This window comes from Pieris rapae, chromosome Z (assembly GCF_905147795.1).
Source record: "Pieris rapae chromosome Z, ilPieRapa1.1, whole genome shotgun sequence".
NCBI lineage: Eukaryota > Metazoa > Arthropoda > Insecta > Lepidoptera > Pieridae > Pieris > Pieris rapae.
In genome coordinates, this window is record NC_059534.1 from 4,667,912 (window position 1) to 4,674,573 (window position 6,662).

Sequence of the window (6,662 nt, forward strand, 5' to 3'; positions counted from 1 at the left end):
AAGCACGGTGCCACTGGTTTAACTTGTCTTGAATCTCCCACACATAACATTCCTCTATGGATGTCATTCTCATGCTGAAAGAAAATAATCCAGCCTCCTTCAAGGTGAATGATTTGAGCTTACAAAGGTACGAACGAACTTAATATTTTTTATAAACTTTTGTACTTTTCATATCTGTTTTTGCCGTGTTAGGGCTTGGCGCAAACATATTTCTGCGTCCTTATAGTTAAGATATTCTAATATGGTGACCAGCCATCTGTCCATCCCATGGTAAACAACCATTATAACTTAATCTGAGAAATGGGACCCCCCATTATATACATGATGTATGTAATTTATAAAAGGGAAAAAAAGAAAACTCACTTGTCTGTAAACGTCACAAGCATTATTTGGCGAATCCATTACAAAAGAGATAGATCGCAGCATTGGATCCATCAATTCATCAGGAAAATAAATAGATGACCGTGGTAAACACAGATCTTGGCCCTAAATAAAAACACTAATAAGACATTTTTCACGGACATTTTTCGATATCTTTGACGAGAAAAAAGGAAATAGCGGAAAACAATTTTTTCTCCCCAAATTTGTAGTTTTTTTATCGATATCTCGATAACGATCATCGATACGTGAAAATGTATAGAACTTTAATTGTAGATCGTGCAAAGAGCAACAAAAAAGTACCCTTCAAAAATTTTCGTATCTCAACGGGGAACCAAGTTATTATGAAAAAACAGAATTAAACCCTTTTTTCAAGATGGCGGAAATTGCACAAGATTATTTTGGTCGACAATTTGAACTTAAGCTTTTCTAGCCGCCCTGACGTAATGTCCAAAATTTGGCTTTCTCGGTTCATTTTCTTTTCCAAATGTATAGACGATATTCTAGTTGGAGCCAAATATATATGATGTCAATGTCTAAGGAAGTTCGATGTTTATAAATGTGTCTTGGATGTGTAGATGCATTTAGGAATACACCGATCCGTCCCAGGCTGTGATATATGGACTATTTTATTCTATATATCTTAAAGTTAGCCGTTATATATACCAGTTTCAATAGAGATAGCTGCTGTGGTTCACTCGTCCTGGTAAACTTCATCAAGTTGATTGAAATTATTGCGGTGTAAATGCAATAGTTTTCGTCACTCATAATATTTTAAACTTTGTCCGATTGACTTAAGGTCGTTATTTAAATGGCTTCAATGTTTCACGCCCAAATGAATAAAGTCCATACCTCGTTATTTATATAAGCTGTTAAATTAAAATCTGATTTCTGCACGGTCTGTCAAACATTAAGCAAACATACATATTATATAGCCGGTAGACTGATGTTCCATGCCCACCCCTGGAACTAAGGTTACTGATTTGAACTCAACCCCCATTACGAGTTGAGGATTAGGATACAAATTTTCAAAGTAGAGACTGTGACATTTGTGCCACCCTTGCATCTACAGTTGTCATATTCTATTATTTTTTAAAAGCACAAAATTATACGCAAAACCATCCAGTTCGCAGCCTACGACCAGTAGTAGGACTGACTTGTATAAGTATATAGATGTACATTATTTCGCTCTTTTTACATATACAAAGTGTGAGCTGGTGAGCCGCAGAGATGGATTGAGCTCAGAGCTCATTTTACTCAGAATATGGAAGTTTGCTAGACCACATGTGCAATGATAAGTTAGAGGTGATAAGTGACCGGAAAAATTTGTTGCAGACTTCTGCCTGTAGGGCGTCAGAAAACCTCAAAATCTGTTTGATTTCTATTAGGTAGCAATAAAAAAATCGTCCCCAAATTTGCCGCCCTAGGCTCCAGGCATAGCCTGCTGGTAAATCAGCCACTGCCCACTGGACGACGTAATCATCGTGTAAATTAACTAATTAACACTTTATACTCTCATATGAGAGATTTTTATTTTTATTACAAAAAATCACATTATAAAGGAAATTGTTTATCTAAAATCATATTATGCCATAGTATGCCAACTTAACTATTAATTTTTTTTTATTTTGTGTACGACTTTTAGTTTAACAACATGGTAGCCAATACAATTTGTGTAGAACTACAACGATAGTTTTCGAGTAACGTTTTTATATATTTGAATGTATAACTTCAAAGCTTTCAACATTTTCAATCAATTAGTAAATATAAGGCTTTTAGCGTCAGTGTTGTCAGTGTTCCGCCTGATACAGTTTTTTGTTTTTACAGATATGTTTGACGAGCTTAGCGTACATACCGTGAAATCACAACGGCCCCATCCTGTTACAAAAGCTCGCCCGACCAAAGCATCCCTTGGAGCCATTAAAGCGATAGCCTTTGACGATGATCTATTATGTAAAAATCATTAAATTAGTGATATAATTATATCTTTTTTTTATAAATATTTTCTAGATAATTCCCCGACTGTGTACTCGTCAATAGCTTACGTAAATGGTAAACACTACTACCTATTTCTTTTAACTAACCTTAACAGCAAATTCCAAAAAGATGCCTATTAATATAAATATATCATTAAAAGATATTGTTTTATACTATTTTATTTATGTTATAATGCAAATTGAGGTAAATTATACAATTATTCTAATATTTTGACTGGCAGAATATGTGAACAAAATCATAGTGTACAATTTATGTACCATATTCGTGCTGAAACTTATTATTGTAATAAATGGAAAAAAAATCCGAACTTTATGAGATTTATTGCAAATATACTGTGGAATTTTATAATTAGTAATGTATAAATAAAATTAATACTAGCGAGGCTACTAAATATTATCAACAAATGCATGTAAAAAAATGGTTGACTCAATTACTAATTGTGCCATTTACTTATTTACCAAAGATTCTGATATGACATACACTACCTCATGACAATATCTTCGTAAAACCGCAAAATACATATATCCGCTTTCAAAGTGTAAGGATCAAAGTTCTTGTGAATGAGGACTAATACAATTGTCAATAATGTGGTACCACGATCTGAATAATTCTCTCCAACAACTATGTTTAGTTCATTTATGGGTACACTGCAAAGTTTGAAAGTATTATTGGTATTATTATTATTACTAGGTTTGGGTTACTCTGCTGATTATCGTTAAAATTAAGCAAGATTGTTCTATTGTATTTATTTGTATCTATTGTTCGTTAAGTTACGAATTCACTTTCTTACAATTTTAAAACTGTGTAGATTTCGATGGTAAGTTCCACTTAAAGTAGCGATAGTCGTGTTCTGCTTAAATATGTATATCAAAATCGCTCTACGTATTACATGGTTTCTCAAGCGGAGAATTGAGTTTGTTGAAAAATAATAAATGCATCTACATATAGGTATAAAGTATTGGTTTATTACATGAAAGGACGAGGTCGCCACTCAGTTTTACTTAACTTTTGTCGTTGGACGCGACATAAAAATGGTTGAGAAACGATTCTCAACCATTTTTATGGTGGAAGGCACCTTTTCAAATTCATGAAATTACAGTTTCTTGATCTTTGTAATCAAAAGAAGTGTTTACCGGTATAATGGGTGCGCGACAGTCACAACCAAATTTTTTGTTAGTAAGCAGCCAGTCAGATAATGAACGTATTTCCTACGAATACTGACAATGTATGGATGCTCCCTGATTGTCACGCGCGTGGCTCTGAATATCTGAAAACTAATCGTGGATTTACTCTGTTTGTGAATTGAAAATATTGTTTAAAGGTTATAATATTTTTAATAAATATACGGGTACTCTTAGTGATTTCACAAAATAGTTCATAACTTAATCCATTTAGCAAGATATGCAAATAATTGTTATTATACGTATTTTAAGATATTATTGCAACGTTTAACTTCAATAAAATATGATATTATTCAACAGAATAATATTATATGTTAATTTATAGTGTATGTATAAAACTACATCAAACGGCTGTGAGCTTTGTATAATAAGCCAAGTGTTTAGGCTTAACAAACAATCAATCTGGAGCGAAACGGTCCTGTCCGTCAATGTATTTTAGTTTTTTTATATATTTATTTTACAGAGTAATACATTAAAATCTTAATATGTTGCAATAGAAATGTATGTATCAAGACGACAGATATAGAAGCTTAAAAACTAAAGAGCATAACGTAACGCCCCTGCTACACTACTGCTACTATGTTCTAAGAACAATTTAATATTTATGGAGCCACGTCCAATATTTCTCTATATAAAGTTACCTGCTAAATAATTCTTAGTATTCAGGTAAATACAATCCATTGAATAAACAATGGTTTCATTCCGCACGTGCAAAAGCGGTAAATATATTACCTAAACATCAATAACTCACTTTCAACATTTTTACACATTTTAAGTTCCAGGAACGAGGAAAATTTTTATAGTAGAATTGAATTTTATAGTCTAATTTATCCCGACTAAGACATTTGAGTGGATTTTCTGAGAATTCGTATTTCCGTTTCATTCAAAAGAGTTACCAGAGAGTTTGTTATATTCAGCAGTTTCAACATCTTTTTCACAAGTTATCCTTTATAAAATCTACATGATCTCACAAGTCTATGAATCTGCTTACAGAAAATCACAAGATTTTTGTTGTTTCTTTATAGACTTTTTAATCGGAGTTGCAATCCAAAATATTTGTAGGGATTAAAAACTATAAGTCGACTTAGACTTTTTCATTGTTGTTCTATATAGATGTTTAAACTAAAATACTTACCTTACGCATTTAAAGAAAAACACTTTTAACGGATTATAGTTATGTATTATTGTATTTAAACTTATAATTATTTGTACATAATTTTAAATTTAAACCGACGTTTCGCGTGCTTTACAGCGTGCGTGGTCACGGTGACTGAAGACAAAGGTGTTAAATGTCAAAAAGTATTACAGCTGCAGAAAATGTTGTGTTATCTGTATTTATTTCCCCGGAGTTGGTATCGACTAAAAGATATAGGGTTTTTGCAGAAATTGCTCACGGTGTCCTCCATTTTCGCGGATTGTTTATTTTGAGATTTTAATTTGGATATTATTGGATCCCAGGTGTTTGATAATTTTAGGCCGTCCTCTCTATTGAAATTGGCGTGTTTTTTGATTTCTATGGCTTCGCGTACCAATCTTGGAAAGAATCTTTTTTCTTTCGCAAGTACTTTCGGTTGGTCAAAGCGTATGCGTACATAACTATAATCCGTTAAAAAGTGTTTTTCTTTAAATGTGTAAAAGTTATGTTAATAAAAGACAATACTACTTACCTTACGGTTTAGCAACGGTATGTCACCTAACATAGGATAGCCGGATTCAGCAAATAATGATTTGTATAAAGAATTGTGTGAATTCGACTGTGTCAAGAATAGTCCGATCAGTATTACTAAAAAAAATCTTTGCTTTACATACATACTTTAAATCTATTCTTTGCTTTACGTACATTAAAATAATATTACTTCAAGGAATTTATTATTTTACTAAAAAAAACTTGAATCTTTCGAGATCTTGCAGCAATCGTGGTAGCTAGAGATCGCCACGAAATTTAAACATTTTAAATAATGTTTCAGATGTTATAAAAATAAATATATGCTATTTTACTTACTTAGTGCAATTAGAACAAAATTCATTTGACTCAAACCAATCATGCTTTAATTTTAAGATAAGCATTAATTCAAATGACGTCTCGCCATTGTGCAAAATCTAGAAGGTCCAGATTAAGTCTGTGACGTAAATAAAACACTTTCTTATTCAAATACATTTCTTCTATAAAACATCTAATTACTACAAACTCATGTGTCTCAAAGTTTTACATTTAAACCGTTAATATTCATAAAATTACATTAATAAACACTTTCTAAATCTTTCATGCGAAAAGTATGTACATAGAGATATGAATAATAGGAAAGTCGACTTGTTTCCCTTCCACCAAAACCTTAGTATAACATTAATATGTAATAAAGCCACACTCATTGTACTACGATACTTGTACCAACGATAGGATATTATGCGAACACCAACACTCCGACAATTAGGTTCACTGGTTACACTACAAAGTGGGCGACACGAAATGTTGTTCGAAAATAATATTTTTTTTATTATATCTGTCGTATCTAATACCTTACCTAATCTGTAAAATTAAGCTTTTTGACAGTTTAATTTTACTCATAGACAGATAGATCCACCATTTTCTTCAGGCGTTCAACAATAATTGCATGCATTAATTACACTACAGCTATTACAGAAAGCCCGAATCCCATATTGTATTTGCCATTGCCAATTGGACCCTTAAACTGGAAACACATATTTTTTTCTACGTCAACGCTGTAATTAAATTACATCCTTGGTAGTGCAAATTTAATATCCATGGTGAGTCATTTTATTTTCCTTCCATCAACATTTAGACATTGTATTTTATTTGATAATTTTCGTATTGAGTATTACTTATTATATTCACCAAATGAGTATGTGTGCGTGTCTCCGGGAGAGATACAGGAAATCAAGTAGGTGATTTGATTTACTGTCCTATTTTTAATTTTAAGTAAGAAAAAACAATTAACGAAGTGCGTCATTTGTAGATGAAACAACGTATGTAATGCATATATGTTATGTGTCTATGAATCCCAATCATAAACGTCTATCTTTTAACAATAAGCTATATTTTGGAACATGATAATCAAATCAATTCTTACTATACACGTCCAAAAT